Genomic DNA, 14,013 nt, shown 5'->3' on the forward strand with positions numbered 1-14,013 from the left:
ATTTCATGTTTCTGTATTGCATTCCTATCTCTGACAAGATAACTGAATGAAGCAAAGGACAGAAGAGAAGAATGTAAGTCTCCACACCGCCAGGAGGACTTGGTAGGGGTTAGTGTGCAGGTCTGTGGTAGCATTTTTGGATAGCAGAGAGCTAAGGACAGAAACAGAAGTGTGTTATTGTCTTGAATAATTTATTCCTGCTAGCTAGGCCATAGAGGCAAAGGTTCTACAATGTCCTGAGTGCCACCAGGTGGGACCCAAGTGTTCAAGCACATAAGCTTGTGGGGGTACCTTTCCCATCCAAACTGTAAATTGCCAATGTTTTTCAAAATTAAGAGTCAGAAATTACATCTCAAAGACTGATAATTTTCTACTTGAAATGCATGTGAACATGGCCTATGTGGTCTATAAAAGAGACAGCACATGTTCTGTGTGTGGCAAACAGGAACACAAACCAGCTCACGCACTGACGAAGACTCTTGTTACTGCCTGTTCTCAGTTGAAACGTCATTCCCCAGAGACTCTCAGTTTCATAACCTTGGAGTTCTACAAATTCCCCATCCAGAGACAGAAGCAGTGGATGCACTCTTCTTAGGAAATACTGGCTAAGTGAGTCATCAAAGCACAGATCTGGAGATACTTATTTTGTGTTCGTTTCTTGAAGAACTTCAGCTGCTGAGTGAGGCTGGAGAGTCTGGGGTGCCTCTGCTCATTTCCACACTGAACCCTCAAGAGTTGGTTCCGATCACGAGGCTTCCATTGCTGTCTCTGCCAGCATATTGTTAATATCCATGACTTATCATTTGAAATGTAGAAACCCAAGGGAGTCATTTGCTAGTTGGGAAATGAATCTGTACGCATCTGTGATTGGGTAACCAGCCTTAACAGCCTTAAGAAATAGCACATCAGAAAGGAATGTTCCTGTTGCTACAGAGCATGGGTTGTTTTTAAAAATACTTTTCAGTTTTGTTTATTGTATGTGCATGAGTGCTTTGCCTGCATGGGTGTATGCCCACCACATGGGTGCCTAGTACCCACAGGGGCCAGACTGTGGGAACTCCTTGCATGAGTTATGAGCTCTCACCTGGGTGCTGGGAGCCGAATCCATGTCTTCTGCAAGATCAGCAAGTGCTGTTCACTGCTGAGTCATCTTTCTCACACCACTGAGTACGAATGGTTTTATAGTCAGTGGCATGCATCCCCCTTTCCCACCATTCCATGGTGCTGTGGGTCAGTGCAAGGCCTTGTGCATGCTGAGTATATGCTGTGTCACTGAGCCATCTCTGACTCCTTCAGTGTTGAGAGTAAGTATACATCACCATGTCCAGATTATACATGGGCTGGGAATCGAACTCATGCCCTCATATCTGGGCAGCAAGCACTATTTTCCACTGGGCTAACTGTAGCTAAAGCTAACAACGCTCATTCTTGGGGGATGCATCATAGTTCATCTAAGCTGTCAGTGTTTCTTTATGAAGGAACAATGTAGTACCGAGGAGGAATTGCTTTATATTATAGTTTGAACATTTAGAGTTTGTACAGCCAAAATCTCAAGATTTTGTGTGTGTGCTGCATACACACAAGTCCTTGGTCATGTGTACGCGTGGAGAGGACGTGAGATGTCTCCTCTAGCGTTCTGCCTGTTGCCTTGAGCTAGGGTCTCTCATAGAAGCAGAAGCTTGACGCTTTGCTTAGCCTAGCTGGCCAGTGAGCTCTTTGGATTCACCTGTCTGTCTCCATCTTCCAAAGCTGGGGTTACAGGCACAGGCAACTGTGGATTCGAACTCTGGTCCTCTGCTTGCAGAGAAAGCACACTGGCCTACTGAGCCACCTCCTCAGTCCCCCATTCCTCCCATGTTAATTTATAATCTTTTTCTTCTACTGTGTTCCATTAGAGTTTAAGGGGCTTCCATGGCTTCACATTGCTCTTTATTACTGTGTCATATCATAGTGGAGAGTGGGCAGAATTCCATGGTATGTGCAGCAGCCTCTGTGTTCCCAGGAGGAACCCAGTCCCTGGACCAGGTATAGCACATGTTCCATTCCTCTGACTCGGTGACTTCCTGTGAATACTGTGTGGAACAGATCAGTCTCCTCGTCCATTGGGTGTCTGGACAGGACCTGTAGAAGCTCTGGGGAGTGGGCGTGGGGGGGGGGACAGTTCTCTTATACGGTATCCCTTTGAAGGGTGTTTGGATCCATTTCCAAATTCTGAGCTTCTCTGTGGAACTGTGCTAATGTCCTGAGGCTCTTCTAGGACAAAGTAACTCAAACTCTGATTTAAAACAGCACAGATGAGTAATTCTAATAGCTCTAGAAGCCAGGCTCTTGACAGAAGCTTTCAACCTGGTTCCTTTAAGATGGACACATTTCCAGTGTTTCTTCTAGCTTCCTGCGATACCCTTACAAGCCCTCAAATGACATTTTAATTTCTGCCTCATTTACTAATCAGTGAAATTTAGGGTCACCCTATGCTACCGTGACCCCATATTAGTGATATTAGTGTTTGTATCTTCATATCTCTGTATTCACACACAGTCAAAGGACTTCTTGTTTTTCAGGGACACAAGTGTAATACAATTTCCACTCCCTTTCCTTTCCTCTTCTTTCTCTTAATAGGAATCCCAGAGCCTTTCCAGTTTGGCCAAGTATTCTACCACTGAATTATAATCCTGGGCCTGATAGTTTAACTTCTGACTTAAGTAAAGAACATTGTTTGTTTGTTTGTTTGTTTGTTTTTTGAGACAGGGTTTCTCTGTATAGCCCTGGCTATCCTGGAACTCACTTTGTAGACCAGGCTGGCCTCAAACTCAGAAATCCGCCTGCCTCTGCCTCTGCCTCCCGAGTGCTGGGATTAAAGGCGTGCACCACCACGCCCAGCATAAAGAACATTGTTTAAGGGAGTGTTAGTGGACAGCAAATCTTTTTGTTGCCAGGTGGTCTGTGTTGGTATACATGATTGTGTGAGCTCTGCACCTAGGTACACTAGAGTCTCTTGAATCAGATTGACCTAAACATAAGTCTACTCAAGGATGAAGTTATCATGAATGCCATCAATTCTATTCTTCATAGAGAAGAAAAAAGCGAAACAATCATACTTATTAATAGACTGGGTCCCCTGGGGGCAGGGCATAATGCAAAATATGCAGATAAAAAAAGACTCTGCAATTCAGAAAAGACTAAGACTTGCTATGAAAGTCTCAGGGCCCAAGCCCAAATCCCCAAATCCTATATAAGCTGCTGGAGATAGTTATGTGCACTTGTGACCCTAGCACTGTGGAGGTGTTGGAACCAGGATCACTGGGTTCCTCCAGGTGCAGGGAGTGGCAGTGTCTCAATGCAAGAGAGTTATACATCCTACATCTTCTGACCTTCACAGCGTGCATGGAGGGGCACACCCACACACATATGTATACACTGCACCCATGAATATACACAGGTTAATAGAACAGAAACCATTAAAGTGACATATTTGCCATTTTTAGGTTAAAAAGTTCAACTTGTTTTAATGTCCTTGGAGCCACAGAGAATTCTGCAAGTAGATGAACAATTAGAAGCTTGAGTAGCCCTTGCGTTTCCTCATCGTTTGGCCATTACCCTGTGTAATGCCTACTCTGCTTCTGAAAGCTCTTGTTTTGTGATCTCAATACCTTGTTGCTGAATTGATTTATTTTCTGTGATTATACCTGTCATGCTTTGCAACCTAATAACAGTTTAGGAACAGTCCTTTTGAACATCAGCCAGACGAGCAAGATGCATTATGGCCATGTGGGCTTAGTAGGTAAAGGTGCTTGCCTCCATAGAAACTTGGTCTCTTAAGTTAGCTCATTAGGTCATGGTAGAGCGACAGAAGTGACTCCCACAAGTTCCTCTGACTTCCACCTGAGCTGCACTGTTAACATCACACACACACACACCTAATAGTATGGTCAGTGCATGGTATAGCATATCTCAAAATCGGAAAGAATATGAAGTAGAAGATGCCAAAGGCTACATTTTGTGTAATTCCAGTATTCAGAGCAGGCAAATCTGTAGACACCATGGTTTTCTAGACCTTCAAAGGTCAGCTGGGGAGCAAAGATAGTAGCTGGAGATGGGAACAGAGTTTCTTGGAGAATAATGAAAGTGTTCTGACTTCAGCTATGGTGATGGCTGTGTGGCTCTAAATAGTCTAAAAGCCATTGGTGTGTTTTACATGAATTCTATCTCAACATAGCTCAATTTGGTCAAGATATACTCACATCTGGGCCCTAGAACCATACTCTCCGCTGTTCTTACCCCCAGGGTCCCAGTCCCTTTCACTCCAGAACGGAAGTCCTCTTCTCCATGACCCTCCCTCCCCTGTGTGCTTCCTGCTGTCACCACCATTGGAAGCAGTCTCCTTTATGGCTGTGTGTGAAGCTGAAGAAGGGACTTTGCCCTCTGATTATGTTAGAGCTAAATCGGTAACTTCTGCAACTGAGTGTAAACTGTCTGCAGTGTTTGCAGTTGCTCCACTGGATGTTCATCTCTCTGCCTGCCCTCATGCCACAGCCTCCTCCCAAGCCCACAGTTTTTCTCTCTGACTTATTACTGCAAGCACTACTACCGAGCCGGCCCTGATCTGCTCACGCCATTGTCTCTGCCTGCACTGTGTTCCTGAGAGCTTAGTTCAGTTCTTGAGATACAGGTGGTGCTTCTTATCTGGATTTCCAAGCTACGAGATGATTGATGTCTACCTGGTGTCCCATTTTTAATCTGGATCTCTGATCTTGCTTTTGCCATTGTCTTTAAGTTACTCTTGGTTGACTATCTGGATATGGCACCAAGTTCAGGGCCACCCTGAACTCTCCAACCGTTTAGGGCTGGTTGTTCTTAGAGTTGCAGACAGATGGTCAGTTCTAGACTCTGATTGTTGGAGTGCAGGTGTGTTTAGCTGCAGCAGTTGCCCAGGCTGGCAAGAGGGGAAGGGAATGCTAATATCCATACCATAGCTCTCCAGATCTTGTTGGCTTGTGAAATACTGTAGAGATGGAGGTAGTGTTTATCTTGAAGTCTGTCCAAGAACTCCAGGGTGAGGGCTAGTAGACGCTTATCAGAGGCAAACACAGAGGGTGGGGCCTGCCCCATGCTCTTACAGCTAAAGAAGCTCTGACCTGAGCCCCATGACTTCTGTTATCTTTGCTCTGCCAGTGTCTCATGATAGCAACTGGACAAGGTCTCAGGGACTGAGTGTCTCAGGGTCAGGGAAGTTCACATTTCACGAACAGTGCCCAGTCCTGACTCTGCTCCACTTGTCCCAAACCACAAGTGGCACTCTCGTCCTGAAAAATGGTGATTGTATCAGCATCGAAAACGTCCTACTGAGGTCTGGCAGTAGGAAAGAACACAATCTTGTTTATTTTGAGGCACATGCCATTCATGTGCACAGCACTGAGCACCTACCTGGTGGGCCCCAAGAGATTGAGCTATAGTAACTGATGTTTTGAATTGAAGTTTTCCTGAACCATGTTTCCTTCAGGGAGAGCATGTGTGGCTATGGCGCTTAAAGACTAACTCCTGTTGTTGTGCATCCAGTAGTGACCTGATTTTCTCAGCAGTTGGCTTTCCTGTTCTAAGCTAAGAGACTCTAATCAAGACATAGCAGAGACGAGCAAGGCACTCTTCTCTATGTATTGAACATCATGGCAAATCCAGTAGGAATAAGGAACTTTGGACTTCATTTTTTTTTTTTTGCTGTTGTTTATTTTTGAGATTTGTAATTTAATCATAACATTCTCTCTCTTCCCTTCCCTCCCTCCAAATATTCCCATGTACCTCTCCTCACTGGCCTTCAAACTTGTGTGTTCTCTTTTACCATCAGTTGTTATTCCATGCACACATGTATTACACACACACACACACACACACACACACACACACACAGATACACACATTTCTAAGTATAACCCATTGAGTACATGCTAATTGTATGCATGTTTTCAGGGCTAACTGGTGCTGGACAACCAATTGGTGTGGGAGTTCCCTCAGCGTCACTCCACATTGTTGAAAGTCCCCTTCCCTCCCTTCAAAGTGGAATGAAGCTACAGGAACTCCCACAAATTCCCATACTAGAGCAAAGACCATGTTCTGTGCCTCCTAGGAAGGTCGGACATTATGCCTATGAAGTCTCACAACACAAAGCCTAAACATGTGTTCAAGAAGGATGACACACCAATAAACATGCTAATGTGCTGAGGGAGAGCCCATGAGCCCCAGCCCTACAGGCAGCTAAGGAAAGCCGAAAGTGGGAGAAATAGTCTTCCCAAAGAGCATACTCACTGTCTATCCAATATCAATGGTCAGCCCAAAAAACACAAGTGAGTATTATTATACAGGCTGAGTAGGTTGTACTTACTTAGTTGGGAATGTTTGTATGTATGTATGTATGTATGTATGCATGTATGTATGCATGTATGTATGCATGTATGTATGTATGTATGTATGCATGTATGCATGTATGTATGCATGTATGTATGCATGTATGTATGCATGTATGTATGTATGCATGTAGCAATAATTAATGAAGAAGAGGCCATGAATTCGAAAAAGAGCAAGGAGTATATGGGGGGCTTTGGAGGGAATAAAGGGAAGGGGAAGTGATGAAATTATATCATAATATTAAAAAATAAGAGAAATAACTGAACAAATATTTTTGTAGCAGCATTCCTGGAGTCCCACAGCTTTCCCTGGCCTGTTAAAGTGCCTCCCTGCCCCTGATGAGTAACTTTGGCAACCCCTTAAAGCCTTCAGAAGCATTCTGCTTCATCACCATGGGAACACCTTTTCTTTTTATTTGAAGTCTAAAACCTGCTTACTGTTGTGTGTATGATGTGTATAGGCAGGTGCGCACACGTGGAGATCAAAAGATAACTCTGTGGAGTAGGCTCTCTCCTTCCACCTTTCTGTGGTTCTGAGGATCAAACTCAGGTCTTCAAGCTTAAGCCGCAAGCGCCTTTACCCACTGAGCCATCTTGCTGGCCCATGTACTTTTTTATTTTTTGGGTTATAGGACATCAATTAGCGTAACAGCTGTATAGAAAAGCAAAATAAGGAGTTGGGAACAAATACACAGAAGAGCTGTTTTGTTAGAGCAGGAATGCAGGCTACACGGGGGCATCTACTTGTCTACACCAGTGTGAGATGGCCATTGACCCTCGTGTTTCAGACCATGTCCCTGGTAGGTTGCACTGAGATGGATCTTCAGAGGTTTTTCTGTGTAGGCTGTTGAAGGAAGACTGATTGTCTTTCAATACCTTAAGTTCAAGTTATGTATCTACATCTGTGTTCTGATGCTGTGTATATTGATTCGTGTATAACCTACTGTCAGCCATTAGCAGTGCTTGTTCTCAATCAGTGAGAGACCCTAGTGAAGTGAAAACTTAAGGGCTTTTTAAGAAAGTCAGCTGTGTTAGATAGTGTTTTGTTGGGACAATCAATCAGGTGGAGAAGTGTTTTCTTGAAATGGACACAGGTGAAAGGCTAAGGCAGACTCATGAAGGAACATTTTATTGAAGCAGACACAGGCAAAAGGATGTCCTGTTAAAATAAACAGGAAAAAGGACACCAGATAAAGGATCTTTTTCGTTAATGACATGTATGTATTGGTCTGACCTCTTTTTTTTTTAATTTTTTAAAAAAGATTTATTTATTGTTATATGTAGGTACACTGTAACTGTCTTTAGACACACCAAAAGAGGGCGTCAGATCTCATTACAGATGGTTGTAAGTCACCATGTGGTTGCTGGGATTTGAACTCAGGACCTATGGAAGAGCAATCAAGTGCTCTTAACTGCTCAACCATCTCTCCAGCCCTTGGTCTGACTTCTATTGTGTAGTTGTGCTCTATTTGTTGGGACTCCATAGAGAAAACCGTGCCAAAACACTTTTGGTGGTGTGTTATAGTTTTGTTTGTTTTTTGTCTTTTTTGTGGACTCTGGCTAATTAACAGAGTGATGTCAGCTGAGACAGATATATGTGCTGAGACAAGACACGTGTTGAGGGTATGTGACAAGACACGTGTTGAGGGTTGTAGGGACTATAAATAGAACTTGATGGACAATGACTGAGACAGGGCTAGACTTGTTTATAGAGCTAGCTATACAGCGCTTGTTAGTCTCATGCCTTCACTAATCTTAACTTCCCTGAGAGAGACAGGGCCAAAAACATTTTTCTGTCATTCCTCCTTGGTCCCTTCTATTGACTTATGTCGAGGCTGAGGCCTAGTTATCTTTACTAGGTCATGTCACTGCTGTTGTTAACCTGACTCTGACAAACTAGACTATTGATATATCTATAAAATATTTATAAATAGATTGAGCTGTCACTACTGACCTATAAACTAAACTATAGATTTTTGTTTGTTTTTTGGTTTTTCGAGACAGGGTTTCTCTGTGTAGCCCTGGCTGTCCTGGAACTCACTCTGTAGACCAGGGTGGCCTCGAACTCAGAAATCCACCTGCCTCTGCCTCCGGAGTGCTGGGATTAAAGATGTGCACCACCACGCCCGGCCGCTAAACTATAGATTTTTAAACAACATAGATGAGAGTTCTCCCACCCAAAAAAAAATTTTTTTAAAACAGGTTTATTTCCCCCATAGTCTTTCTTTTCCATTACTTCTAGAGGGTGGTGGTTAAAGCATTTAAAAACCATCATTAAAAATAGGCTTTAAAAAATTAAAATTATACCCTAGTAGCTTTCTGGCTACTGAATGAGGCTTTAATGAGTGGCACATGAAATCTAGAGCAGCAGGTGTGTGGGTCTGTTGCGGCCGGCCCGCAGCTCACAACGAACGGTTTAACTGAGATGGCAACTCAGGCTGAAAGAGAAGAACTAGACGGGCGGAAGAAAGAACGAAGCCAAGTCAAAAGTCACTCTGATCAAAGCTCAATTTTTACTGTTGTAACACTCAGTTATGAAGGAAGGGGGAGGGGACCCGATTTTCACCAAATAATCTCGGGCTCTAGTAGCAGGGTGAGCACGTGATGGCTTTGGAACAGCAAGGCGGCAGGTTTCAGCAGTGGGCGTGGCAGAACGAATGAACAGGAAGCTCCACCCCAGAGCAAGCAGGTTTCAGGCTGGGGGAGGGGAGACTACATCCCCTCCCTTTTGTTAACAAAAAATAAAAAAAAAGAAAAAGCTGTCCTGAGGCAAAAAAAATTTTTTTCACTGCCTCCCACCCCAAAATAAAAAGCCAATTGGCCTTGTACTACAGAGCCAGTCCTCACCCCCTTCTCCCTGTTTCCCGCCTGTCATCCAAAAATGTGGAAAAATATCAACTCAGTGTTATTCTTAATAAAGTGTATTTCAAATTTGTTCAGCCAAACTTAGCCAAGGTTCCAACGCCCTACTTAAAATTCAACTAAAAAGTTACCTATTCAGTACTAATTAACATTATAAAGTCAGAGCCTACAGCTCCAGGCTTTTCTGTTAGTTGCTTACTAAGATAAAAAGGACAGTCTTAGCCAGATACAGTTTACCATTAAAAAAGTTAGAAAATCCCACAAAGACAGGTTTTTTCTTTAGCCCTAAAATTGAGGCAAAACAAATAAACAAAAAGCTCCACCCCAAAACAAACAGGTTTCAGGCTAAAAGAAAAAAGACTACATGGGTCAAGATAGTTGTGCCAGAGTTAGACATCCCAGGCATCCTTTTAAATAGCATGTATCTGTCTGTCTGTCTGTGTAAAATAGTAAATTGTTCTAAAATCCTTTGAGCCAATCCCTAAAGGTCAGGAGTCACTATTTATAAATGCCTTTGCCCATTCAAGGGAAGAATATTTTGAAACAGCTGTGGTATCTTTAGTGGCTGAGTTTCTTCAATTAACAGAAAGTTCTGATTTGCCCAAGATCAAGCCAGCATGGATCCAGCAGGGGACACTCCCCACCCCTAGCTGAGGAGCTATTGGTAGTTGATGGCTTCTGGGGGGAGAGACAGTTTTCCTCAAGAATGCAGTCCCCAGAAGCAGGCTTCTCATGCTTCAGAGGATGGCCCAAACCTGTGCACACACAGGCAGCATGACTGGACTCAATGGACTAAGAAAAGAGTGCATTCCTGGATGTGGGGGTTGTGAGTGTGGGAGAGCTGTCCCAGCCTCACATCTGCTGTGTGATAGCATCAGCAAGGGAGAGTTCCTCTCCCTTCCCTCTTGCCCTTGCCACCTGGGCAGGTGGGAGGATTGACCTGGAAGGTGTCAAGTGAGCAGGAGAGCTGTCCTTGCCTCTCCCCTGCTACAGCACTCAGGAGAACAGGTCCTGGATGCAGGGGGGTGGGGGGGGGATGCAGGTGAGCTAGCCCGAGGGCAATGATAATGGCATCTCACCTGGTGCAGCGCTCAGGGGAAGAAAAGGGGCTGGAGGTGGTTCCTAGGAGACCAGAAAACGGGACTGTAATTTCAAGAAGCTTGTCTGTGATACTGAGGAAAGAGATAGATGGTGGCTTCTTGGCGCATCTAATGTTAAAGATGAAAGAAGCACACATACTACTTTAGATCTGGGCTGACGGACAGTCTAGGTCTCTGGAGAGCAGGAGGGAGGAAAACTTAGTGCACCCCCCACCAAGGTTTTACCCCCTCCCCCAGAGAAGGAATTCCATCTTTTCTGGAAGAAGCTACAAGAGCCCCTGATACAGGAATAGGGGGGAGAGGTGGCAACAGAAATGGTAATGTGACCCTGGTGTCTTCTATTCTTGATGCCATCCCTAGATGGTGTAGCACATGAGAAGGGAGAGGCTGAGGCAATTTCTGTGGAAAGCATGATAGAACTGATTGAACTGAAGGACGCAGTGCCACGTGGCTGAAGCCTGGGCACCAGTTTCTCTGGTTTCTCTGGAGACTCCTCAGGGCCATTTGTTCTCCAGGGCTTTCTCTTAGGTAGGGTTTACTGCTTCAAACAGAAGCCATGACCAAGGCAACTCTTATAAGTACAACTTTTTTTTTTTTTTTTTCGAGACAGGGTTTCTCTGTATAGCCCTGGCTGTCCTGGAACTCACTTTGTAGACCAGGCTGGCCTCGAACTCAGAAATCCGCCTGCCTCTGCCTCCCGAGTGCTGGGACTAAAGGCGTGCACCACCACGCCGGGCTATAAGTACAACTTTTAATTGAGGCTGGCTTACAGGTTCAGAGATGTAGCCTCCCCTCCCCAGCCTGAAACCTGCTTGCTCAGGTTTCACTGTTTACTTCGCGGTGGAGCTTGCCGCTCTATCGTTCTGCCACGCCCACTGCTGGAGCCTGCCTTGCTGTTAAGGAGCCATACTGCTACTGGACTCCAAGATTATATGGCGGGAATCGGGCCCCTTCCCCTCCTTCATAACTGCATGTCGGAATAGTAAAATTGAGCTTTAATCAGAATGACTGTCTTAGCTACGTCTTTCTCTCGCCCGCCTAGCTCCCTCTTCTCTTCCAGGTTTCCAAGATGCCTTTCCAGACTAGAACCCAGACGTGTGAGCCGCTGGCCAGACACAACACAGAGGTTCATTCCATCATCATGAAGGTGGGAGCATGGCAGCATCCAGGCAAGCATGGTGCAGGAGGAACTGAGAGTTCTATATCTTCATCTGAAGGCTGCTAGCAGAATGACTTCTAGGCAGCTAGGATGAGGGTCTTAAAGCCCACACCCCAATGACACACCTATTCCAACAAGGTTACACCTTCTAATAATGCTACTCCCTGGCCAAGCATACACAAGCCATCACAGGCTTCCTCCTTCAGGGGCTCACTGCGTTAGGCTCACTCTTTCTATTCATCTCAATACTAGCAGTGTGCATGGATGTGTCTTGGCCAATGAATAACCACTCCCATGTGATAACAACAAAATTAACTTATACAAACCTTCTGCGTCAATCCCAGCTACATAGCATACATGAGATAGACCTCATTCCCTACTGTATGTGAGTTAGAATTAGCTTGGGGTAAAAGGGTATCTTATATCCTCACCAGAGTGGAACTAAATGACATCTTTCTGTAAGAACCTGTGAGATGAAAGAGGGGCGTGTCAAGGAAAAGACAGTCTGCCTCCCTCTTCTGTGGACGCCATGAGAAAGGCTGTCCTTCTTCCCCATGGGGATAACGTGTACTGATGCAGGCCTGGAACTGTTGCGGACATCACAGTATCCTAAGTCATGTGGTCTGTCTGAGATGAAACTTAGAGAGACTGAAGATGAAGCTGTCACCAATGCCCTGGGAAATCTGAGTTCCTGGAGAGACTGGCTACACATCAGATGATATCTCTCTTGAAGCCTGTCTGTGGTGTGACTTTCCAATAGGTTTTCAGTGTGGGATGTTGCTGACATTTTGGCAACCGTGACCTGTGAGAATAGTAAGGTCTTCCAGTTGAATACGAGCATGAACGTTGAAACCTACATATGATTGCTTAAGTCAGTTTGAGGTGGGTTTTAGTCACTTGCAACTGAAAGATTTCTGTCCAATAGAACCTAGACCTAGGCCTGCTGCTCTGTGAAATGAGAGTTTATCTCGCTCCTTAGGAGCTAGTAATTGCTCAGAGCCTATCTCTGATGCTGTTGCTGCTGCCACAAGGAGCAAGATGCACAGAGAGATTCAGAGGTTTTTCAACTGAGTGGCTGCCTCTGGATCCCACTGTGATAGCTCTGGGGGTGCATCCTCAAGAGCCAGCTGCAGCCTGAGTGGACTGAGATTCTGAGCAACATCCAGCTCCCATCAGCAGCAGGGAGAGAGCTGCTGTTCAGAACCCTGCTTCCTGTGAAAGACAACAGTTGGCCTTACTGGCAGTGTTAGAATGAAGAATTCTTTCTTTTTAGGCACCAGCAGGCCCAGAAACCAATGCCTTTCCATAGGGAACCCACCAAATGACCTCAGGCTGTGGACACTTCACCTCCCTCCTTATGTTCCCTCTGCCCCATGTGTATGTTGTGAGTGTGTGTGTGTGTATGTGTGTGCGTATGTGGTATGTATGTGGTGTGTGATTGTATGTGGTGTATGTGTGTGTGTATGTGTGTGTATGTGGGGTGTGTGTGTGTGTATGTGTATGTGTATGTGTGAGCTGTATGTATGTGTATGTGGTGTATGTGTGTCTATGTGGGATGTGTGTGTGTGGTGTAAGCCAGAAGTTAACTTTGGGTGTTGTTCCTCAGGTACTGTGGAGTTTTGTTGTTGTTTGTTTTGCTTTTTAAAAATTCACAATTTCTATTGCATATGTTTTGACTGCACGTACATCTGTGCACCATGTGTCTGCCTGGTGCCCGAGGAGGACAGAAGAGGCTGTTAGGGCCTCTGGAACTGGAGTCACAGACTGCTGCTATAAACATTATGGGAACCAAACCTAGGTCTTCTATAAAAGCAACCAGTGCTCTTAACCGCTGACCTGCCTCTCCGGGCCCCCACTGTGTTCACCAATTATGCTAGGCTGGCTGGTCAGCCAAGCCTAGGAATCCTCCTGCTTCTGCCTTCCCGTGAGTGGATTTTCAAGTGCGTGCCACCATGACTCACTCTTTTGCACGGGTACTGGGATCCAGTTTTGTGCATCTGGCCTGCGTGGCAAGCCTTCATGGCTTGAAAGTGAGTTGTTTAAGATGAGTTGTTTATGGGGATGGCTAGGGAGATTCAGCCCTGGTAGGTAGGACAGTTGTCAGTTTTACAGGCTGAAGAGTGCTTTTCTAATTTACAACACAAATGAGATCAACTTGCTTTTTCCTGCTTGTGCTGTGCAACTGGTTTTTCATTCGATGCCCTCCAGGCTAAACTAGAGTCAATGGTTAAGTCTCAACATACATGTTTCATCAGGCAGAGGTTCTGGCCATCAGTGGGGAGAGAAAACCTGTCAGGATTGGCATAGAAATGCCCATGTGTTTTTTGTTCTGTTTTTGAATTCATTGTGCTCAACTGAGAGCAAGCTAGCTGCCATTTCAGGGCTGTTCTGGGCAGCTGGGGCTTTACATCTGTGTCTTGGTCTCCTTAGCATGCCCTTCCAGAGGAGCTTGTTCTCTCAGGGGAATGTCACAGTAGGTGACACACTCACTTTC

Source organism: Mus musculus, chromosome 18 (genome assembly GCF_000001635.26).
Source record: "Mus musculus strain C57BL/6J chromosome 18, GRCm38.p6 C57BL/6J".
NCBI classification, from domain to species: domain Eukaryota; kingdom Metazoa; phylum Chordata; class Mammalia; order Rodentia; family Muridae; genus Mus; species Mus musculus.